This window comes from Rattus norvegicus, chromosome 20, assembly GCF_036323735.1.
Source record: "Rattus norvegicus strain BN/NHsdMcwi chromosome 20, GRCr8, whole genome shotgun sequence".
Classification (NCBI taxonomy): domain Eukaryota; kingdom Metazoa; phylum Chordata; class Mammalia; order Rodentia; family Muridae; genus Rattus; species Rattus norvegicus.
The window spans coordinates 22892074-22917471 of NC_086038.1; the positions used below are offsets into that span (position 1 = coordinate 22892074).

The 25398-nt window shown below is 39.8% G+C and overlaps 1 long non-coding RNA gene across 1 annotated transcript; it reads left to right on the plus strand.

Annotated features, from left to right (window-relative positions):
* Nucleotides 1–1091: 1091 nt before the first annotated feature.
* Nucleotides 1092–22497, plus strand: LOC134483802 (uncharacterized). Its single transcript, XR_010060836.1, has 2 exons — nt 1092–1649; nt 21504–22497. It is a non-coding gene; the product is annotated as an uncharacterized LOC134483802 (long non-coding RNA).
* The last annotated feature ends 2901 nt before the right edge of the window (nt 22498–25398 follow it).

The window sequence follows — 25398 nt, forward strand, 5'->3', positions numbered from 1 at the left end:
AATAGATCTCCGTAATAAACCTCGCCTTTGCTTATTATATCCAAAATGGCCTCTCTGTGTCTGGGGTCCGCGATTTCTAAAGTCCGCGACTTTAGAAAGGGTAAGGGTCTCTCTTTGGGGATCTTTCATAATCCTCACAAAAACAGGAGATGAACAGACTATCTTTGTCAATTTTATATGCCCCTTAAAAAAAATGAGGCCTACCTATGTGACTATATAAAAGGCCTCATCCACACTGAGTACAGCTTTCCAATGAGACCATTGGTACTATCTACACTCCCATCTGTAACCTCTATGTAATTAAGCCCAATAAAGTCATTGGTTCTGTTAAGTCTGAATTCCTCCGCCCCACTCGGTTCAATAGTGCAGCAGCTTGCACTATTGGAGCCTGCAGCCAGCTCAGGAGGGCGGGGCAGAGGGGAAGAGGGAGGGAGCGACACCCAAGAATGACAGGAGACTGGGAGTGACCAATGCAAAGGCAACAAGCTGTATTTCCCGCAGAGCTCTGGACCAATACTTACCTCAAGCAGGAGGCAGAGGGATTGGCCCAGAACCAAAAAAGCACAGAGTATATAGGGTTTTTGAGAAGGAGCAGGTAAAGAATGACGGGTCAATACATGATTGGTCCCCGTGCTTATTCAAACTTAAGCAGGTCTTGAGCAGCAGAAGAAATATCTGGGTTCCCACAGATGTTCTTTGTGGCTTTTCTCCGAGCTCTGGATGCAGGGCGGAGAAGCTCATTTCCTTGGAACTCACCCCTTCCTGGAGGACAGCTATCTAATCTCATGGCTCCAGAGTTCCTGAACAAACCTCCCGGTACTTGAGTCATGTAAGAATTAAGTGTCAGTATTAAGTTGTACAGGTTGACAGAATTAATTTGTACAGGCTGACAGCCAGGTTTAGGCCTTGAGTGGGTGGGCGGCAGGGACGAGTTTTTGAACAATATTTCAGTTGCTCTGGTCAAACATGGATGAAACTGAACTTCAGTTTGTAATTTGGGGCCTTATACAGCAAGGCCAGACATTGTTTACTTCCCCTTTCCCCTAGGGCGAAAATCCTTACAACAGACAGCAAACTCAATTGTATTATATACCATGCAAAATCATGGTATTAAGAAATGAAATATAATTTTTGAGGGATTGTCCCGCGCTTCGTCTCGCCAGCAGGAACGACGCGGCACACACAGGATCCTACTACAGAAAAGCTTTAATGCGTCTTGAGAGGGAGAGCATAAGCTTACAATGCGGAGACGCCGAGTGAGGAATAACCGTCCCTTATATAGGAAACTATCCTCGCCTAGGACGTGTCACTCTCTGACTGGTCGCTGCCAATTATGCCAGATGACTTACCAAAACGTACATGTCCCTTTGAGTAGGGACGTTACCAGGCGCCTGCGTATTGCCCTTTTTACTAGGTGCGTTCTGCCGGATGCCGGTGCCATCTTGTAATGGAGTTGGTGAGGACAGCTCCTCGGACAGCTCCTCACATCTGTGAGGACAGCTCCTCGGACAGCTCCTCACAAGGGATGGAAGTAAAGATGTAAAATGTTTTAGAAGAGAAGGGTTTATTTATGAAGAGTAAGGTGCATGGATAATTCTAGAATGGGAAGAAAGACTTGAACACTTCTTCTGAAAGTTAGGAAGGTTCAGGTAAGATAGTCCAGGTACATAGATGATGAAAGTTTGAGAGGATGTATGTGATATAAAGGCTTCTAAGTCTAAGATCAATAATTGTAAGAACTATCTAAAATGTATTTCTAATTGTGGTGCACTTAAATTAGAATGCTCCTCTCTTCAGTAGGTTTCTATATTTCACTGCCTAGTCATTAAGGAGTAGCACTTCTTGAGAAGGATTTGGAGGGGTGGTCTTGCTGCAAGAGGAATTATGTCACTACGGGCAGGCTCAGAGGTTTCAAAAGCCAATGCCGGACCCAGTCTCTCTTCCTAATGGATCTAATGCTGCTGTATTCCCAGCTACTTCTGCAGCACTCTATGTGCCTGCCTACCATGATAATAATGGATTAAACCCCTGAACCTCTGATACTGCAAGCAAGTTCCAACTAAATGCCTTCATTTTAAAAAAAAGGAGTTGTGAAGAGGCACCAAAGTCATAGTCTCTTCACACCAAGGAAACAGCGATGAAGACACTAACTAAAATTTATTTAGAAATATCTACTTATTTAAATATACTGTATTTAAAAGCATGACATATGCATAACTATGAAGCATTAAATATTTCATGTCTGCTCTGTGCTTCCGGCAGGCAGGCTTGGCTCTGCACCCTTCCAAAAGGTCTGGATTCATGAATGAAAGACACACATTATGCAACCTTTATATTTTAATGTCTTAGTTAGCCCAATGGCCGGGCACTTCCAAACCTCCCCACAGCTAGCACACACTCCCCTCTGGTATTCCTGAGTTAACATTTCTAAATGTATATTTTCTCTTTGCTGCCCTGTTTCTTCTGTGCAGCCCTCCTATGGGGCTACTTTCCCCTTGCACCTACATTTTGGCTGTCTTCCTCTCCTGCTCATTCATAACGTGGTCAGTCCTATGCCCCTGTCACAGCAAACTCCTCTCTTCTCCTTCTCCTATGTTTCTTGCCTGGGAATCCTAAAAGTCCCACCTCTGTCTCCATGTCATTAGCTGGACAACCATTAGCTGCTGGCAACTTTATTTACCAATCAAAGCCAACTGGGGGCATGTTTCCTTTAGTCTACATTCGGTACATTGCAAACATTAGCACGAGAACCCAAGCCTCTGAATAACTGATCCTCTGGGTATCTAATAACCATACTTGGGGGCTATTCTAATGTGGCTAGATGGATTGAAAGGGAAAAAAAGAGTTTTGTCCCTTCCCTTTCTGAGTCAATGGAATCCCATGGTATCATGGGAAAACTTCCAACATTCTCTGTAACAGTGGAAAGTCACTTGTTCAAGGAGGCCATAGAGACTCTGTCTGGTGAACTCTAATTGGTGCCCAGTGTATAAAGAGGAAGGTCAACAAAGGAAAAAAATTCTCCACGCATCTAAGGGAAACAATGCTTAACCAAGGCCTCGTTGGTTTATCTTAAATGGCTGGTAAAAGAAAGACCAGTACAAAAGCAAAAAATCTTCTTGGTTTCCTACATGGTCTTAAACTCCCATCAGGAAAGTAGATCCAGGATTAAAATGATTTATATGTTTCTTTAACAGTTCAAGGAATTGTAGTTCCCAAATTATATGTCACTATATGGAGTGTTATTTGGACCACTGTATCTCATGATGAATCTCCTGGGAGAGAAAAGGATAGAGAGAGCAGGTATAGGGCAAGCCCTGACTTACGTCAGCACCAAAATGCATATCCACAGCTAAGAAAGACAGGCCTACCTTCTTAAGAACAGAGTATAAATCATAAAACTGTATTTCCCAACAGTGGAGCACTATGTCTTTCTGGAAGAGCACTTCTCACAGCTGAAACATGCCATTTGCACTCTACCTACCTAAACTAGCTGATTACCGGCCTGATATACTGTCACCAAACTCATAGATTTGAAAAATTATTAGGGATATGACAGTGGTATTCTTAGGAATTAGGTAGGCAACATTGACAAAAGGACACAAAAAAGACACAAAAAGAAATTTTGTGTCTCTTTTTCAATTGTCAGTTATATGTAGACTTTAACTGACTTACATTACAAAGTTCGTTGGTGGTCCTTATGCAGGCATCTGACAAACAGGGTTACATTGTCCTTCTGCAGGACTCTGGTACATGGTTCAGGCAGTTCTACAATAACATTTCAAGTTACTAATTAAGGCTTAGTTTAAATATTTTCCTTTTAACACTGGCATGCAACATTCCCAAGTTATGAAAGAAGATACCTGGCAGCCAGTTCTGAACTTATGCTGTCCATTGATAAATGTTTGAAGCTCTTTCAGCAAATCAATGGCCTTACATCTTGTAACCAACTACAGTAACAAAAATTATCAGTCTCGCTAACACATATAACAAAGGGAGCAAGAGTTCCATAGATGGTTTCTTGCCTGTCCTCTTCCTGTGATAATGGCAAAACTACCCAAATGTTTTGTTAATTATACTCTCAGCTAGAATTATAATAGTTCTAACAATCTCAATTTTTATGCTATAAATGGTAAATTACTCACACAGGATGCATATTTATACCACATACCTGTCTTATCTTCTGGATCTCTCCCATCTATGAAGTTTAATTGTGGCCCTCTAGAACCTCCTGAGAAACTCTGATCTCTCTCTCTTTTCATATCTAAAGCAATTATAGTGGTCTATGCCTCCAGCCAGTCAGGGGACCTCTAAAACAGATAAAAAGGGCTGCCCAACTCATCGGTCTTGCTGTCTGAGGGCTTCATTCCATCAGTTAACCTCTCAGTTTCACCAACTCTTAGAAAACATGAAAGATATTCTGGATCAGCTTAATATCATCCAGGACCAACTTGATTCTTGTCTGCTGCAGTTCTCCAAAAATTAAAGAAGATATGCCTCCCCCCCCCCCCACACACACACATTTCCTCTCCCCTTAGGATCAAGAATGAAAGGTTGATGATGTTAAAGCCTCAGGCAAGAAACTTCTGAGTGGAATATTGACAGGTTAATGACACCTGCAGGTAGTTATGGGAAGCTCAAGAAGAAGATCAACATAGCGACTTCTATTTGCATTTATAATTTTGACGGCACAACTCTACAGACGGAATCTTCTACTGCATAAATTCCTATTTCTACTCTGTAAACCTCTCAAGCACTCTGTGCATCCTCATACAAGTTCCCCTGCCACAGAAAGACAGTAGACCTTCACTGTTCTAATTGAGGACAATCTGTTCCTAATGAGGTCCCCTTTTCCATTCTTCCTTCCTTCCTTTCTTTCTTCCTTCCTTTCTTCCTTCTTTCCTTCCTTCCTTCCTTCCTTCCTTCCTCCCTTCCTTCCTTCCTTCCTTCCTCCTTCTTTCCTTCCTTCCTTCCTTCCTCCTTCTTTCCTTCCTTCCTTCCTTCCTCCTTCTTTCCTTCCTTCCTTCCTTCCTCCTTCTTTCCTTCCTTCCTTCCTTCCTCCTTCTTTCCTTCCTTCCTTTCTTCCTCCTTCTTTCCTTCCTTCCTTCCTCCTTCTTTCCTTTCTTCCTTCCTTCCTCCCTTCCTTCCTCCCTTCCTTCCTTCCTCCCTTCCTTCCTTCTTTCCTTCCTTCCTCCTTCTTTCCTTTCTTCCTTCCTTCCTCCCTTCCTTCCTCCCTTCCTTCCTTCCTCCCTCCCTTCCTTCCTTCCTTCCTTCCTTCCTTCCTTCCTCCCTCCCTCCCTCCCTCCTTCCTTCCTTCCTTCCTTCCTTCCTTCCTCCCTCCCTCCCTCCCCTCCTTCCTTCCTTCCTTCCTTCCTTCCTTCCTTCCTTCCTTCCTTCCTTATTTTTTGTATTTCTATCTTATTTCCCCTTTTTCATTTAGCCTCAGTCACTCAAGATCTAAAAATCTATTTTAGGCATATGTGTTTATAATACGTGCACACCATTTTGACAGGAAATGAGTAAGGTAAAAGAAGAAATGAAAACATTAGGTAAAGTTAATTGTGTTATCAAATGGAATGTACCCAATCCCACAACAACTTAACTGTTATTTGCTTTGCAAAGTGCATTTTAATTAGTGAACACATATAAAGTTCCAAGACACTCAAAACCGCGTGGTATACACAGTCTGTCATAATTTTTTCAGATGTTTTAAAAACAAAAATATATACTCTGTAACTCTGAAATATGACAATATTTTCTCTTTCCTTATTATTTATTTATTTATTTATTCTCATTCTCATATCATTTATCACATGACATTGTACAAGAAATAAGTGTAGAAGAAAAAAAACTGATGGCATAGGAAAGAGTAGAAGCTTCCTAGAATAACAGGAGAAAAGACAATGAGAAGGAGGCTATTTCAGTCTCCAAGGAAATGTAGCAGCATTGAACAGCAAAGGGGGTCGGGAGAAGGTGGGGTGAAAAACTCTGGGAAAGGGGACTGGGAGGGGGACAACATTAGGAATGTGAATAAATAAAATCATTAATTAAATAAAAATATCTTTTCTGTGGAACTGGTAGGGAAGGAATAGTGGGAAACTGAAGAGAGTAGACTAATACAAAATATTGTTGGGTACATATACATAGCCTCTCAATTCTTTTATCATCTGAAAACTAGGAAATAATGTCATAGACCAATCACAGAGAGCATGCATGGAAGTCGTATGAACTTTAAACCGAGAGCAGAATGTTTAAGATAGGTGTCTGCTAACTCCCCCTGTGAAGACACCGTTGTTCATTGGAAACAAGGAGTTTCCCCAGTAACACTAAGGAGCCAACTGAAGTTAGGGATGAGTAATCTGGGGTCAGGTGAATATCCTTTAAGTCTTTTCTTCAATGGCATTTAACTGAAAGAGCACAGTTGTGAAGCAGCAAATGATGGCTTTAACCGAGACCATCTTCTTGAGAACTAGAAGACAAGAAAGCACAGCCGGAGTGCCGTGCAAAGAAGCAATTGCCCTAAGAGATCTCAGTGGACTGCAGAGCTAACTGGGGATGCATGAGAATGATGTGCTGGGTTTTGTTAACTGTCTGCTCATTCAAAAGTCTCTTAAATGGCAGGTATTTAAGGAGGGGCATAGAGCAGTCCATTAACTACTTGACTCATGACCCATACTTAATAAATTATTATGCTTGGCATACTTCATGTATATGCTTGTTCGAAGACTGAAACCAGAGCTGATTACTCGTGCCACCTATCTCTTTGCCCCTCAGGAAGATATGTACATATATCTCTTACATATGTGTTTTATACTTTACACATGTTCGATACGTTCATTAATATGTGTGCTAACTAGGAAGATTCTTTTTGTTGCTTGCACTGAGTATATTTTTGTCTAAAACATAATTTCTGGTGCCACAAACCATATTTTATAGACTGATGCATGTAGCCCAGTGCAATCAAGTAAGTTCTGAGGTCTGAGGGGCCCTGCATTGCAGCTCCTTCTTGTCGCCCCTCCACCTCTCAGTTGTTCTTGGCCACCCTGAAGGCCAAGGTAGTCATTATCTCAGCAGGTCCCTGATCTATTTAAAGCTCTATGGCTGGGCAGTTCTGCTCAAGGCCTTTAGTAGGGAATAAAAGTGCTGGCGTGTAGAGTGTATACCAAGTTATACTCTTGCAATCTCACTTTGAACCGTTTCTCTGTATTCCTTCAGAAACTTTGACATTGCCAAATCCCCTCCCGCTCATCCGATGCGTCATTTATGAAGTTTTGTGATCTAGATCTGAAGTGTGTTACGCACTAATAATTCAGCACCCTTCACCGCCGTCAGGATTGTGCCATTTGTGACTTCTGTTTTTATCACCTTGTAATTTTTCTAATGTCATCCTCTTCCCATTTTCTGTTATATAATTGAGATGAACTTAATCTAGACGCTGTCCTAAAGCATATGGTGCACCTGTCAGTTTCTTCTGCCCAGTGATTTGCACTTTCACCTACTTACCATGACTTAACTCCTAACAAAGCTTTTACTTTCTTCCCCAGACAAGTTAGCAGGACTGTATTGACAGCTGCAGTCAGAGAAAAACACAGACCAGCAGCTCAAACTTTTAGGCTGGGCTCACTCTGCCTATAAGCAGGGGGTGATTTCCTGTCCTTACTTTTCTGTCCCCACCTGACATTGATTCTGCATTGATAAAAGTATTGATAGGAGGCCTATCTATTTGAAGGATTTCCAGAGCTATGAGCATGCATGAGTTTGATTTTTTTTATAATTACCTTTTTTTTTCTTTTGGTCTGTACTATCAGTTTGTCTTCAGTTAGGCTACCAGAAGACCAGTCTGTTGATTTCTGGCAAGTTGAGTGTATATGTTCATGATCTGCAAGCATTGTCTTTTATTATGTCAATATTCAAAATACAACTGAAGTGTGGCAAAGATGGCCCTTTGGCAGGTAAGCGAGGTTTTGTATGCACTGTTCTTTGAGGCAGCCCTTCCAGTGCCCCACCTTGCAGGGTTCATGGGCATAGCCTGAAACCTGTATGTTAGTCTTTTTTGTTTGTTTGTTTGTTTGTTTTTGGTTTGACCCTATTCTTAGCATGTGGAGGTTTCCTTATTGCTTTCTAATTTCCTTGACTACGTAGCCCTCTCAAATAATTGGGTTCTACTCCCCGTTTTGTTTTAGCTAAGGGGGCTGGAGGGATGAGAGGGATCTATAACTCCGATCCACAAGGAACAGAGGTCTGGGTCAATTTGCCTTAGATGTTTGTTTCATTGATCATCATAATCAGAAATATTATTTTTTCCTCAAACATGGACTTAATGCTTCTCTATTGGAAATATAAATTAAATATCTTGAAAAAGAATATATTTTATATAACAAATATCACTATAAGTATATTCATTTAAAAGTTATACAATTGTAATTTTTGTAAGTTAGAAGTATTTCAATAGTGGGGATATTGAAATATTCCATATATTACTCTCATGTTTGATAAAGGATTTAGTTACCTTGTCTACATAGACTTTACTGTCTTTTATTTAAGGAAAAGTGCATTTGTGGCCCCTGTGACTCCATTACTATGGTTTCAGCAAATGTTTCCCAATTATGCGCACATTCAAAACTTAGTTGGCCCATTTGTAGTTTCAGTTCTATTGATGTGATAAAGTATTCTGATAAAAAAGCAACTTAGGGGGAAAGTATATTTAGCTCATAAATTTTTGTGACTGTCCATTACTTTTAGAAAATCTGAGAGGCAAGAGCTTGAGACAATTATTTTACACCCACAGTCAAGAACAGAGGGAAACAGACACTCGTACTGCCTAACTGCTTGCTTGTTTAGTACTCAGCTTTCTCTAACCTTCTAGAGTCTGGAGCCTAGCCCATGTAACGGTTCTGTCAACATCAAGACAGCTCTCATAGATCTATCGCCAGATCGCCCTAGTCTAGACAGTATTCTCGGTTCTGATCCTTTTCCTAAGTGTTTGTAGATTATGGTAAATTGTCATATAAAAATATTCATTACATCTCTAGTTGTCTTTTATCAAGTAAAAGACTCACAAGTGCTAATGAATGTGGTAATTTATTGTTATATATAAGTGTGTATGTTATTATACACTGTATCACATATATAATATATAATATACAAGAGCTTATATAATATATAAGATCTTATATATTATTTATAAAATATATATCATATAAAGATACACACACATGCACACACACATGCACACACACATACACACACACACACACACACACACACACACACACACACACACAGTTTGCTGGTACTGTTACCAGAAAATTTAGAAGGGTATGATCTAACTGCAGGAAGCACCTCACTGGCGGGTGGTGCTTTCCTGAGGCCTGGCTTCCTTGAGCCATTCCCCTTTGTCTGAGTTAATGGTTGCCCTGCAATCAGTAATTCCTCTGCCAGACATTCTAATCACTGTGATATAATGCCACAGCCCAAGATTAATAAATTCATTGATTTTGCACTGCAATTCTCTGAAATCCAAAGCTAAAGTATAGCTTTTCTCTTTTCATGCTGTGCACTTGTGCATATGATCAGGTACATGTGTGTATCATGTATGTGTGGAGGCAGGAGGTGAAACTGGGCTGTCATTCTTAGGATGTTCCAGAATGCTACCTTTTTTGTTTTTGTTTGTTTGACTGGTCTCTCACTGGCCTGGAACTTGCTAAGTAGCTAGGCTGTCTGCCTAGTATTATAAACAGACATGACTATACCCAGCATTTTTATGTGACATTTAAGGATCACATTCATGCCAGCATTGCCGTATGGTCTGAATCCACTGCTACTCATCGATTTGCAATATCTCGTCAATATTTCATTACTAGATAGTGATATGGTCATAAAATTTGCTCACATATGTAACTGTAGCTTGTTACTCAGAACAGACTGACTTGGTGAGTACCTGGAAAAGCTTCCTTTGAGCAATGCTGGGCAGACTCCCTCAGAAGAGATCCTCAGTCTTCAAATCCATGTGATAACCACTAATACTAAAATGTTGTGCCACAAACTTCTGAGACCACAGTCCATTCTGTTATGAGGGACTCATCAATGTGGCAGATATTTATGGCTGGGGATTACTTCAATCAGCCGTAGATGATACCATCTGAAATCAGAATTTAATATACTGATACACTGTATGTGTGATGTATGTGTGGTAGTGAGTCTTAATTGGCAAGTTGATAGGACCTAGAACCATCTAGGTAGAGTGAGTCAGACAATGAAGAAATGCCTAGACCAGGTTGCATGCCTATGACAAGCTTATTTTTTTTCCTCTTAATTGAGTTCTGTAAGGTCTAGCCCACTGTGGGTAGTATCATTCCCTTGGTTTGATTCCTGGACTCTAACAGTAGATAAGGCAAGTTGGGTAATAGAAATAAATATATTGATTTCCCTCCTTCTGACTATGACTATGACTGGCTGCTTCAATTTTGATTTTGCCCAGGTGATGGACTGCAAACTGGTATTGTAAGATAAAGTGGAACCCTTTCTCTCTTCTCTTACTTTTTGTAAGGATATTTTATTGCAGCAAGATATGACGCTATGGCACTATATGATATTGATGATGGTACAAAGGCCTCATCTGTGTACAATTGCTTATAGATTGGAGGCATTTTCTTGGCCCAATGATAACTTCCAGTAGTCCTGTGGTTATTGGCTTTTCCTGCTTTTGGGCATCATGTATTGCTCTAGGGTTTGTTACCAGTGGTCAAAACAGGATGAATGAAAGCAAGGCCTTGAACATCTATGATAGTGTCAAGCTGATCCACGTCTGAATCTCCCAGCCACAAAGACTTACAGAATTTCAGAGTGCTACACTCTCATGCTAGCATCCAGGCTGAAATAGGAAGTCCATTACTTCCTTGCTTTATGCTTTGCCCTGCACCATACTAGATGTAAAGTCTCTGTCTGAGATTCCGTGTGGAGGAGTGGTAGAGACAGTCCCACAGCCACCAATATTATTCTAAGTTGGCTGAAACGTAAGCTTTACCACTGTAGGACACTGGACAATTCCAATGACTAGACCTATGTCCCACAAATACTTCATAGCTAGCAAGATGTACCATAAAACTTGAGCCTAACCTACTGGATCATATGCCTCTGCCTTATTCTGAAACATACATAGAGGTTGTGCTTGTGAGCTCTGACCTAATCATAGGACATTTACAGTAAGGTCATATCTTAGCTGCCTACATTGGACTTCACATACTGTAGAAACAGCTTCTGTTACCAACTACTCTTGCAAGCAGACCAGCTCTAGTTCCCAAACACCCACTTTGGATAGTTTAAAACCACTCATAACTTTAGATCAAGGGAGCCTAAAACCCTCTTTTAATTACATGGGTACCTTTAATTGTATATATATTTTCTACACACACACACACACACACACACACACACACACACACACACACACACACACGATTAAACTTTTGCCTTTCTTTGTGACCTTGCAAACATAGAACCTCTATCAATGTTGCAGAAACAAATGAATAGGGAATCATATTTAAAGCAGTATTTCTTGGTGGAAATATCAATTTTTAATTTTATTATTGAAAGGATAGTGAATATGTTGAAATGTTACCTATGCTATTTTCCATCAGACAAGTATCACATTATATTCATCATGTTATCCATCCCCAGCATGCTTTGCCCCTTTCTCTTATTGTGTCTTAAACATTTTAGTGCATCAAGTGAGTTCGATGTGTTTTTAAAAGTTGATTTTTCCCAGGTGTCGTTTACATGAAGTTACTGGTTATTTACACAAGTCAACCGTCCTCTTTTGGTCACTTTTCCATCTCTAGACATGAATTTTATTTACACTCCTAGGAAAACATATGCTTGCTTTTTGGCCACCAGGTAGCTACAGATTTTCCAAATAATCAGTTATCTTTCCTTGCTCTTGAGTTGTGCAGAGCGGTTCAATGAATCAAACTCTTTATCTTAGCTAAATGGCCATAAAGGATCACCCGTCACAAGGCTTCCACAGAGCCTTCCCTTTTCATACTTGTTTGTGCTTATGTCACACCTTCAGAAACCTCCCAGAAGACAGCTGACCTGTCTCTAATTATAAAATTATAGGAACATAGGAAGCTCACGCAAAATACATTTTCCTTTATAACAGTAGGAGTCAGATGTATTTCCATATATTGACTTCATAAGCCTTGGCAAAGGTGGTGACTTCTAACGCTGAGTTCCTTTAAGCTCTTCTGGTGTTATGTTTCTTCCATTTGCACCTCTGAATTTAGGGGTCGCCTTCAAGTTTTGGCCTTTCTTTGAAATAAAATTCTGGACATGTTCACTGAGAATTATTACTCCACTCCATTTTTATTCCCAGGAAATAAAGTGGGAATGGCTCAGTCTGTTCTCTGTGATGTTTGAGACATTGTTCTTTAGCAGGCTGAGAAGCACACCAATGCTCCCAAGTTTCTCTTGTGCATTTTACGGGTAGCCTGCGAGCTTCTGGGCTAGTTACAGCTTTAGCGATTGTTCCCTTACGTTTTGAAAGATAGATGTGGTGGCTAACATAACTAAACAATACATGCTCCCCTGTATATGCCACCCTTTGTGCTCTCATTTCTATAACATGTGTCTTTCCTTTGTTTTTTCTTTCAAGAGATGTTAATAATTTTTTTTTTCTTTTTTTTTTTTTTTTTTATTAACTTGAGTATTTTTTATATACATTTCGAGTGTTATTCCCTTTCCCGGTTTCCGGGCAAACATCCCCCTCCCCCCTCCCCTTCCTTATGGGTGTTCCCCTCCCAACCCTCCCACCATTGCCGCCCTCCCCCCATAGACTAGTTCACTGGGGGTTCAGTCTTAGCAGGACCCAGGGCTTCCCCTTCCACTGGTGCTCTTACTAGGATATTCATTGCTACCTATGAGGTCAGAGTCCAGGGTCAGTCCATGTGTAGTCTTTAGGTAGTGGCTTGGTCCCTGGAAGCTCTGGTTGCTTGGCATTGTTGTTCATAAGGGGTCTCAAGCCCCTTCAAGCTCTTCCAGTTCTTTCTCTGATTCCTTCAACGGGGGTCCTATTCTCAGTTCAGTGGTTTGCTGCTGGCATTCGCCTCTGTGTTTGCTGTATTCTGGCTGTGTCTCTCAGGAGCGATCTACATCCGGCTCCTGTCGGTCTGCACTTCTTTGCTTCATCCATCTTGTCTAATTGGGTGGCTGTATATGTATGGGCCAAATGTGGGACAGGCTCTGAATGGGTGTTCCTTCAGTCTCTGTTTTAATCTTTGCCTCTCCCTTCCCTGCCAAGGGTATTCTTTTTCCTCATTTAAAGAAGGAGTGAAGCATTCACATTTTGATCATCCGTCTTGAGTTTCGTTTGTTCTACGGATCTAGGGTAATTCAAGCATTTGGGCTAATAGCCACTTATCAATGAGTGCATACCATGTATGTCTTTCTGTGATTGGGTTAGCTCACTCAGGATGATATTTTCCAGTTCCAACCATTTGCCTACGAATTTCATAAACTCGTTGTTTTTGATAGCTGAGTAATATTCCATTGTGTAGATGTACCACATTTTCTGTATCCATTCCTCTGTTGAAGGGCATCTGGGTTCTTTCCATTTTCTGGCTATTATAAATAAGGCTGCGATGAACATAGTGGAGCACGTGTCTCTTTTGTATGTTGAGGCATCTTTTGGGTATATGCCCAAGAGAGGTATAGCTGGATCCTCAGGCAGTTCAATGTCCAATTTTCTGAGGAACCTCCAGACTGATTTCCAGAATGGTTTTACCAGTCTGCAATCCCACCAACAATGGAGGAGTGTTCCTCTTTCTCCACATCCTCGCCAGCATCTGCTGTCACCTGAGTTTTTGATCTTAGCCAATCGCACTGGTGTGAGGTGAAATCTCAGGGTTGTTTTGATTTGCATTTCCCTTATGACTAAAGATGTTGAACATTTCTTTAGGTGTTTCTCAGCCATTCGGCATTCCTCAGCTGTGAATTCTTTGTTTAGCTCTGAACCCCATTTTTAATAGGGTTATTTGTTTCCCTGCGGTCTAACTTCTTGAGTTCTTTGTATATTTTGGATATAAGGCCTCTATCTGTTGTAGGATTGGTAAAGATCTTTTCCCAATCTGTTGGTTGCCGTTTTGTCCTAACCACAGTGTCCTTTGCCTTACAGAAGCTTTGCAGTTTTATGAGATCCCATTTGTCGATTCTTGATCTTAGAGCATAAGCCATTGGTGTTTTGTTCAGGAAATTTTTTCCAGTGCCCATGTGTTCCAGATGCTTCCCTAGTTTTTCTTCTATTAGTTTGAGTGTGTCTGGTTTGATGTGGAGGTCCTTGATCCACTTGGACTTAAGCTTTGTACAGGGTGATAAGCATGGATCGATCTGCATTCTTCTACATGTTGCCCTCCAGTTGAACCAGCACAATTTGCTGAAAATGCTATCTTTTTTCCATTGGATGGTTTTGGCTCCTTTGTCAAAAATCAAGTGACCATAGGTGTGTGGGTTCATTTCTGGGTCTTCAATTCTATTCCATTGGTCTATCTGTCTGTCTCTGTACCAATACCATGCAGTTTTTACCACTATTGCTCTGTAATACTGCTTGAGGTCAGGGATAGTGATTCCCCCTGAAGTCCTTTTATTGTTGAGGATAGCTTTAGCTATCCTGGGTTTTTTGTTATTCCAGATGAATTTGCAAATTGTTCTGTCTAACTCTTTGAAGAATTGGATTGGTATTTTGATGGGGATTGCATTGAATCTGTAGATTGCTTTTGGTAAAATGGCCATTTTTACTATATTAATCCTGCCAATCCATGAGCATGGGAGATCTTTCCATCTTCTGAGGTCTTCTTCAATTTCTTTCCTCAGTGTCTTGAAGTTCTTATTGTACAGATCTTTTACTTGCTTGGTTAAAGTCACACCGAGGTACTTTATATTATTTGGGTCTATTATGAAGGGTGTCGTTTCCCTAATTTCTTTCTCGGCTTGTTTCTCTTTTGTATAGAGGAAGGCAACTGATTTATTTGAGTTAATTTTATACCCAGCCACTTTGCTGAAGTTGTTTATCAGCTTTAGTAGTTCTCTGGTGGAACTTTTGGGATCACTTAAATATACTATGATGTCATCTGCAAATAGTGATATTTTGACCTCTTCTTTTCCGATCTGTATCCCTTTGATCTCCTTTTGTTGTCTGATTGCTCTGGCTAGAACTTCCAGAACTATATTGAATAAGTAGGGAGAGAGTGGGCAGCCTTGTCTAGTCCCTGATTTTAGTGGGATTGCTTCAAGTTTCTCTCCATTTAGTTTAATGTTAGCAACTGGTTTGCTGTATATGGCTTTTACTATGTTTAGGTATGGGCCTTGAATTCCTATTCTTTCCAGGACTTTTATCATGAAGGGGTGTTGAATTTTGTCAAATGCTTTCTCAGCATCTAATGAAATGATCATGTGGTTTTGTTCTTTCAGTTTGTTTATATAATGGATCACGTTGATGGTTTTCCGTATATTAAACCATCCCTGCATGCCTGGGATGAAGCCTACTTGATCATGGTGGATGATTGTTTTGATGTGCTCTTGAATTCGGTTTGCCAGAATTTTATTGAGTATTTTTGCGTCGATATTCATAAGGGAAATTGGTCTGAAGTTCTCTTTCTTTGTTGTGTCTTTATGTGGTTTAGGTATAAGAGTAATTGTAGCTTCGTAGAAGGAATTCGGTAGGGCTCCATCTGTTTCAATTTTGTGGAAGAGTTTGGATAATATTGGTATGAGGTCTTCTATGAAGGTTTGATAGAATTCTGCACTAAACCCATCTGGACCTGGGCTCTTTTTGGTTGGGAGACCTTTAATGACTGCTTCTATTTCCTTAGGAGTTATGGGGTTGTTTAACTGGTTTATCTGTTCCTGATTTAACTTCGATACCTGGTATCTGTCTAGGAAATTGTCCATTTCCTGAAGATTTTCAAATTTTGTTGAATATAGGTTTTTATAATAAGATCTGATGATTTTTTGAATTTCCTCTGAATCTGTAGTTATGTCTCCCTTTTCATTTCTGATTTTGTTAATTTGGACGCACTCTCTGTGTCCTCTCGTTAGTCTGGCTAAGGGTTTATCTATCTTGTTGATTTTCTCAAAGAACCAACTTTTGGTCCTGTTGATTCTTTCTATGGTCCTTTTTGTTTCTACTTGGTTGATTTCAGCTCTGAGTTTGATTATTTCCTGCCTTCTACTCCTCCTGGGTGTATTTGCTTCTTTTTGTTCTAGAGCTTTTAGGTGTGCTGTCAAGCTGCTGACATATGCTCTTTCCTGTTTCTTTCTGCAGGCACTCAGCGCTATGAGTTTTCCTCTTAGCACAGCTTTCATTGTGTCCCATAAGTTTGGGTATGTTGTATCTTCATTTTCATTAAATTCTAAAAAGTTTTTAATTTCTTTCTTTATTTCTTCCTTGACCAGGTTATCATTGAGTAGAGCATTGTTCAATTTCCACGTATATGTGGGCATTCTTCCCTTATTGTTATTGAAGACCAGTTTTGGGCCGTGGTGGTCCGATAGCACGCATGGGATTATTTCTATCTTTCTGTACCTGTTGAGGCCCGTTTTTTGACCAATTATATGGTCAATTTTGGAGAAAGTACCATGAGGAGCTGAGAAGAAGGTATATCCTTTTGCTTTAGGATAGAATGTTCTATAAATATCCGTTAAGTCCATTTGGCTCATGACTTCTCTTAGTCTGTCGACATCACTGTTTAATTTCTGTTTCCATGATCTGTCCATTGATGAGAGTGGGGTGTTGAAATCTCCCACTATTATTGTGTGAGGTGCAATGTGTGTTTTGAGCTTTTGTAAGGTTTCTTTTACATATGTAGGTGCCCTTGTATTTGGGGCATAGATATTTAGGATTGAGAGTTCATCTTGGTGGATTTTTCCTTTGATGAATATGAAGTGTCCTTCCTTATCTTTTTTGATTACTTTTAGTTGGAAATTGATTTTATTTGATATTAGAATGGCTACTCCAGCTTGCTTCTTCTGACCATTTGCTTGGAAAGTTGTTTTCCAGCCTTTCACTCTGAGGTAGTGTCTGTCTTTGTCTCTGAGGTGTGTTTCCTGTAGGCAGCAGAATGCAGGGTCCAGGTTGCGTATCCAGTTTGTTAATCTATGTCTTTTTATTGGGGAGTTGAGGCCATTGATATTGAGAGATATTAAGGAATAGTGATTATTGCTTCCCGTTATATTCATATTTGGATGTGAGGTTATGTTTGTGTGCTTTCATTCTCTTTGTTTTGTTGCCAAGACGATTAGTTTCTTGCTTCTTCTAGTGTATAGCTTGCCTCCTTATGTTGGGCTTTACCATTTATTATCCTTTGTAGTGCTGGATTTGTGGAAAGATATTGTGTAAATTTGGTTTTGTCATGGAATATCTTGGTTTCTCCATCAATGTTAATTGAGAGTTTTGCTGGATACAGTAACCTGGGCTGGCATTTGTGTTCTCTTAGGGTCTGTATGACATCAGTCCAGGATCTTCTGGCCTTCATAGTTTCTGGCGAGAAGTCTGGTGTGATTCTGATAGGTCTCCCTTTATATGTTACTTGACCTTTTTCCCTTACTGCTTTTAATATTCTTTCTTTATTTTGTGCGTTTGGTGTTTTGACAATTATGTGACGGGAGGTGTTTCTTTTCTGGTCCAATCTATTTGGAGTTCTGTAGGCTTCTTGTATGCCTATGGGTATCTCTTTTTTTAGGTTAGGGAAGTTTTCTTCTATGATTTTGTTGAAGATATTTACTGGTTTTAGCTGGGAGTCTTCACTCTCTTCTATACCTATTATCCTTAGGTTTGATCTTCTCATTGAGTCCTGGATTTCCTGTATGTTTTGGACCAGTAGCTTTTTCCGCTTTACATTATCTTTGACAGTTGAGTCAATGATTTCTATGGAATCTTCTGCTCCTGAGATTCTCTCTTCCATCTCTTGTATTCTGTTGGTGAAGCTTGTATCTACAGCTCCTTGTCTCTTCTTTTGGTTTTCTATATCCAGGGTTGTTTCCATGTGTTCTTTCTTGATTGCTTCTATTTCCATTTTTAATTCCTTCAACTGTTTGATTGTGTTTTCCTGGAATTCTTTCAGGGATTTTTGTGTCTCCTCTCTATGGGTTTCTACTTGTTTATTTATGTTTTTAAACTAATGGCACTCCCATGTCTTTCACTTAACACCGATATCATACGTTTCAATATGCCTACAGAACCAATACCAATAGACATGCATTAAAGTCACCATTTCATGTTGGATGTCCTACAAACCATACATACTTCCCATGTGGTAACAAGTCATTTCAGTTTTTTCCTGGTAGTTATGCACAGGCTCAAGAGTTCCTTACACTGCCAGGGGTGCCCATGTCAAACCTCCACCCTGAAGCACATTCTGAAGGCTCCCTGCTGGCGCCTCAGACACGAACTGTATTAGCTTTTTTCTTGCCCCATGCTCTCTGATGCTAAGTTTAAAGCCCTGTAGTCACAGCATCTTTTTAAAGGCTGTGATGTAGGCAGTCTTTCTTTTCTTTAGAATGGATTTCCCATCTTCCCCTTCTTTAGAATGGATTCTCCCTAAATGAGGTTCAATATTACATGAGACCACAATGGCAAGGATCTTTGACAACCATCAATTTGCTCAAAAAAGTGAACAGAGATGACTGGACAACTTTTGTAAAGGCAAGTTTTGTAAAGAAAATGGCAGAAAACAACTTGGCATGATTCCGTGAGAATGAGAGGTTTGATGTTTGTTTGGCTTTGAACAAATCTAACACAGTCTTAAATTCCCGGTGTGCAAAATGGATGAGCAGTGAACTTGATGAACTATCATGAACAATGAACTTTTTTAAAGAGAAGAATTAGAATTAGCTTGATGGGGTACGTGAGGTTCTAAAGAATAGAACCCTAAGATCTGCCAGCTGCATGGAACTGTGTCTTACAAAGACCAAAGATTTAGGGTACCTTCTCATTGTTCACAACACACAAGATTCACTTGAATCTTCCTATTCGAGTCTCAGCTATGTTATCACATTCACTATTCATGAAAATTCTACAAGATGGAGAGATGGACTCATCTCAGACCTGACTTCCTCTAACATACTCTTCCTGTTTATCAATCACACATGAACCGCCTTTACCAAAATATTCTAGGCAGTCCATTTGACAAGAAGAGTAACCTACAATTAACATGTTATTTTCAAAAAGAATTTATTCTCAAATTTCCTTTTGTTCTGTATTTTATAATTTAACATAGTTGGGTTTACAAACACCATGCCAAATTTCCTCACTACATAGAATATTCTACTATATAGAATATTATCATTTATCTTGGCTACCATACACTCTTCAGAAACAATATCTCCTATGTTTAGTTTTCTATGTGGACCTCTACGTGGGTTTATACCTTTGCTCTCGGCAGTTAGGGGAAGGCATAGGACCCCTGGATCTGCAGCTGTAGTGGTTGGGAGTAGTCTGACTTGGATGCTACAAACTGAGCTTAGAAGAGGAATGTACTCCACTGAGAATCTCCTCATCCCCATGCCATGCCCTGTTTTCGAGGCTAACAAGCATCTATCTTTAAGAAAGGCTGTGGAGGATTCCCTTTCCAGGGTCAGTCCATGGATTATTTAGGACAGTGATAGGGATGGCTTAGGCATTTTGCTATCTGAAATACCCTTTGATGGGTTGGCAATGTTTGCTTTGACTTTATGTGGTGACCCTAAACTCAGAAATGTTTGTATATTCCACATACAATCCAGAGCCTACCTCATCTTTTTCTAGCTCAGAAGTAAGTTCAATGGATTGGGAAAACATGTGCGAAAATGGTCAGAAAGACTGAAGGGTCAGAAGAAGTGGAGTCATCTTAAAACGTCAGTTATGAGATGCCCAGGGGCTCAGATGTAGGCAGCTCCATTCGTCAAGCACTTCTTACAATGTTCCCATATGCTAGGCATTATTAATATAATAGGAAGACACTCAGGAGACAGGTGGATGGAGACTCCTCTTCAGGACTTTACAAAATCAGTGCTATCACTGAGGTACAATTTTAAGTACACAGATGTGGACGTCATCTTCTGAAAAACTATTTTTTACTTTTTACTGGGTTATATGACAATCAGTAAATACAGATTTTAAGTGTAAGCATAATTGTGCTTTTTTCTTCACTTGTCCCTTGGAGAAAGCCCATGGTGTTACCGCAATAGGGCAGATTTTACCACCATTGACTGAGCAGTGACCACCTCAGGGTATCAGCGGGCCTTTCCTATTCGGGTCTAGCATCTTCTCAGTGACTAAAAGAGCATGTGGACCGGGTTACTGCTGAGTTTCCTCTCCACATCACAACCGAGGCCTCTGCTAATCTCATTAAGAAATTATTAGAATTACTGTGCGAAAATTAAATGCCATTAGATCATAGCATTTTAATCTGGTAGTGTTCAGTAAATGAGCAGTTTAATCAAATGCTTGAGACTGCAGAAAGTGGGGTTATAATGTCAGAAAGGGGTAAGTTTGTATAATATAAACTTAATGAAGCAATTTGCTGGAGGCTGTGTGTATGCCTATTGCCCAGCTGGGTTTCATATTGACTGCCTGTTTGTCACAATGCATAGCATAGGTACCGGATTTTAGTACTTAAATTCCTACCCGGAGGCTTTTATTAGTTTCTAAGCCAGCCTCATATCTATTTAAGGACCTTAATTACCTCCTTTGAAATAATTGCAATTATTTAACTTATGTTCTCAAAGTTCAGGAAAAAAAATACAGCCATAAAGTAATTACTCTCCAAGTCGAATGAGCCCCTTCAAATGCTTCCAACACCAGGATGCCACTTTCCATAATTTACAACAAAAGGTCACTGACTAAACAGATAACAGAGTAGTCACACTATTTCATCTCTGATCCCTTCAGTATTCCAGAGAAGAGGGAAATTTAGTTTTATTATCTGTATTTGTATGGACGACAATGGTGGCTTATATTTACTCTCAATTATGTAAATCCACCATTGAAGTTGGTAAGGAAATATGTTATGTAGCATTGAGATTTACCTTTTGGTTAGAGGTATATTTGGATTCCATACTGTGGTGCATGAGGCATGAGTCAGGATGGAATTTTCAGTGGTCTCACCCTTGTGAAGGTTTGCTTGTCAGCATAAAGCCCATGGGTGTCTCTGTATGAAAGCGACACAGAAGAATGCTAGCTCTTACCTTTTACGCTGATGAATTAGCTTGATATGTGCAGTCAATTTTGGAGGATGATGAGAATATTGAATATTAATGAACAAGGTAATTTGTGTATTTTGTGAAGCACACACATGACAACGCACTAACAGACTGTTTCTGACTTAGAATAAAATGGTAAACCTGAGTGAACCTATTTCTCATCAGTACTCATCTGGTTAGTTCTCGAAACTCCAGTCAATATTGCAATGATGGACAATAACTCCTGGATGGCTTGAGGTAGTACTTACACAACAGTTCCTTATTTTTTTTTTCAGGCACTGGCTGCCATACCAGGACACTCTACCTGGTTTCTTCAAAAATATTGGAACAACCAGATAGAGAAGCTTGTGCTAGTGTGTATGCTAGCTCCATCAAAATCAGAGAAGACTTCAAGATCAGTGCAAATCAATAACAGAAGAGCCCAACTAATCTTAGCTGACTGCTTTCTGTGTGTCTGTTTGAGCAAGCCATTGATCCATTTCTTTGCTGTGTTGGAACTCTGTCCTCTGAGCTCAGCATGGCTGGTGCCCTCTGGACATATCAGCAGCTGTGTTTACCCCTGGGACCTGCATAAGATTGGGTTTGTTGACTTTGTGCCATAGAGGGAAAATGCTGCTTACCATACCAACCCCTCTCAGTGATTTGTAGAGCGGTAAGCCCTTGCTGGCATTCCTGTCTTCAGTGATAATCCTGCCCATACGCTGCTCATGTTCCTGTCAGTAACCTGCATTCAACCCCTTGGAATTGTTTCTTCAGTTCTGTTTTTGGTGTCCTATCTGGGCTGAGTTAGTGTTTGTTCATCTCCTTAGAACAGTTTATGCAAAACCTAAAGCCAAGATGTGAACTGCATAACCCTACACTAAAGATAAAATAGATATAGCCATTGAAATATAATCTTGTTATAGAAAGAGAAATTAAACAGAAAGATAAATGACACTTCAGAATTCTATGTAATAATACAAAAGAGTCAGGAAAAATGTTCTGAACAGAACACTGGTAGCATAGGGTTAATAAGTGAAGGATTGGTAATATTTTGGGCAGGTGTGCACAAATCCAGATTAAGTTTGGCTGGACGGGTTTTAAAATTTTTATTAACTTTTTATTATTTTAATGATTGAAAATAAAAATATCACACACAGAAATCAATCAAATTTTAGTTCAATATATTCCAACCAACAGTGAGTATGGTTATTCCAAAGCTGGGCCATTTCACTCTGGACTTTATTCAAACCTCCGCTATTAATAAACAATTTACAGCAAAGTGTCAACTAGAGGACGATTAATTTATATACTTTATATCTGTCTTCCTACTTTAAGTCCATTACCTGCATTTATCTTTTTTGCATTCACATGGTTGGGTACATTTTTAGAGTAAACGAAAGAATGGGGGAGGGCATCAAAAGGCAGAGAGAGGTCAAGTTTCATAACAGAAAGACAAATTCATAACTTCTATTAACGATAACATTTCATGGAAAGAAACAGCCGACTTCAGGTGTAAGTCTCTAATTTCTGAGTTTGGGAGGTGGACAAAGAAAAAATGTGAGTTGCAGGATAAATAGGTTGATAGTGATCCCTTCAAACACACACACACACACACACACACACACAAAACAAAAGCAACCATAGCAAAATTATTTTAATGTCAATAAATCTAACATAAAAATTAAAACAAATTTAAATATGTCGAACAAATTTTACTTTAAAGATATACAATTACAGTTTTTGAAGTTTTACAGTTATTTAAAATGCTATGAAAATGTTTTTATTTATACAGTAAAATAGTTGTTTTACGTTATCTGTAAACACAGATTTATCGTGAGTAACTGGAATGTATGCGTGTTGGCAGAGTAGTCAGTGAGGAGAATGGGTGTCTTTCTCAGAATGAATTTTGTCCTGCAGATACCTATTTCTCTATTGAAGTTGAAGGTTTGAACCATCACTTTGCAATTTCTGCAACATGGCTGGCTTTTCCTCAGTGTCTCCCATGACGTATAGATATTAGAGCACCTCTCACTTTCTTCTGCTTTCCAGTTGATAGCTTCTCGTTCTACGATGAAGCAACCTCAGGAAAGAGAAACTACAGACAAGACTTCAAGGCCAGGACTATGGGATGGTCTTGCACAGACCTCTGCTCAGATCTATTCAATTCTGATTCCACCCTGCATCTCTCATTCACATTTCATATTTAAAACAGTTTTGCCTTAAATTCTTTCATTCACTACTCATCTCCTGGTTTTCTTCCTTAATCACTAATATCTTGGACCCAGCCCACTGTTGAGGAGTTACCCCTGGACATTTGGTCCTTTTCCCCCACCCAATACCTTATCATGTTCCTCTCTCCTTTCCCACCAGTTCCCTCCCTCCCTCCTCCTGTGATTGCTTTCTTCACCCACCCAAGTGGGATTGAGGCATCCTCACTTGGGATATTCAGCTTTTTAAACTTTCTGAATTCTGTGGATTGTATCTTGGGTATTCTATACACTTTTGCCAATATTGACTTATTAGTGAGCACATGCCATACATGACCTTTATTTGGGGGTCTGAGTTACCTCACTCAGGATAATATTTTCTAGTTCCATCCATAAGCCTGCAAAACTCAGGATATCCTCACTCTTTCTGTGTGTGTGTGTGTGTGTGTGTGTGTGTGTGTGTGTGTGTGTGTGTATGTGTTTCCTTTCCTTTTTTTTAATTGGATATTTCTTTATTTACATTTCAAATGTTATTCCCTTTCCCGGTTTCCTGTCCATAAGCCCTCTAGCCCCTCCCCCTCAACTTCTAGAAGGTTGTTCACCTACCCATCCACACCCACTTCCCACTCCGCCACCCCCGCCCCCTGACGTTCTCTTCCACTGGGGGAACAACCCTGGGAGGACCAAGGAATTCTCCTTCCTTTGGTGCCCAATAAGGCTATCCTTGACTATATATGCTGTTGAAGCCATGGGTCAGTCCATGTATAGTCTTTGGGTAATGATTTAGTCCCTGGAAGTTCTGGTTGGTTGGCATTGTTGTTCTTATGGGGGTTGCAAGCCCCTTCAGCTCTTTCAATCCTTTCTCTAATTCCTCCAACAGCGGTCCAGCACTCAGTTCAATGGTTTGCTGCTAGCATTCACCTCTGTATTTAACATGCTCTGGCTGTGTCTCATAGAAGACAGTTATATCAGGCTCCTGTCAGCATGCACTTCTTAGCTTCATCAATCTTAGGTAGTATCAATAGCTGTATATATATGGGCCACATGTGGGGCAAGCTCTGAATGGCCGTTCATTCTGTCTCTGCTCCAAACTTAGCCTCCATATCCCCTCCTATGAATATTTTTGTTCCCCATTTTAAGAAGGAGTGAAGCATCCGCACTTTGGTCATCCTTCTTCTTGAGCTTCATGTGGTCTGTGGATTGCATCTTGGGTAATTAAAGCTTTTAGGCTAATATCCACTGGTCAATGAGTACATATCATGCATGTTTTTCTATGATTGGGTCACCTCACTCAGGATGATATTTTCTATTTCAATCCATTTGTCTACAAATTTCATGAAGTCATTGTTTTTGATAGTTGAGTAGTACTCCATTGTGTAGATGTACTTTTATATTCCTTTTCTTCTATTTGTTGTTTGTGTTGAATTCCAATGTGCCAGTTTCGTTTTATGATATTATGTTATAGGTTATTTTTTAGAAGCCCAGTTCATTTCCTAGTTAGAGAAAGAAAGGGAGTAGATTCAGATGGAAACAGAAATAGGGAGATATTTGGAGGACAGAAAACTGATATTATATATATATATATATATATATATATATATATGTGTGTGTGTGTGTGTGTGTGTGTGTATGTGTGTATGTGTGATGTGTGTGGTATGTATGTGTGTATGTGAGAGAAGAAAAAATTTATTTTAATAAACAAAACATTTTCACCAACATTATAATTCAAAATATATCACAATCATTTTCTCATTTGGCATGAAAAGTTAAGTCATATATGATACAGAGAATAAACATGTTTTGCTAATGAGTACATGGTGGAGGAGGAAATATGGGAAAGGATAAAGAACACAAAAGCTACTCTTAAAAATTATATGGAAACCCAATATTGTTGAAACTCACTCACACTCACACACACACACACACACACACAGAGAGAGAGAGAGAGAGAGAGAGAGAGAGAGAGAGAGAGAGAGAAAGG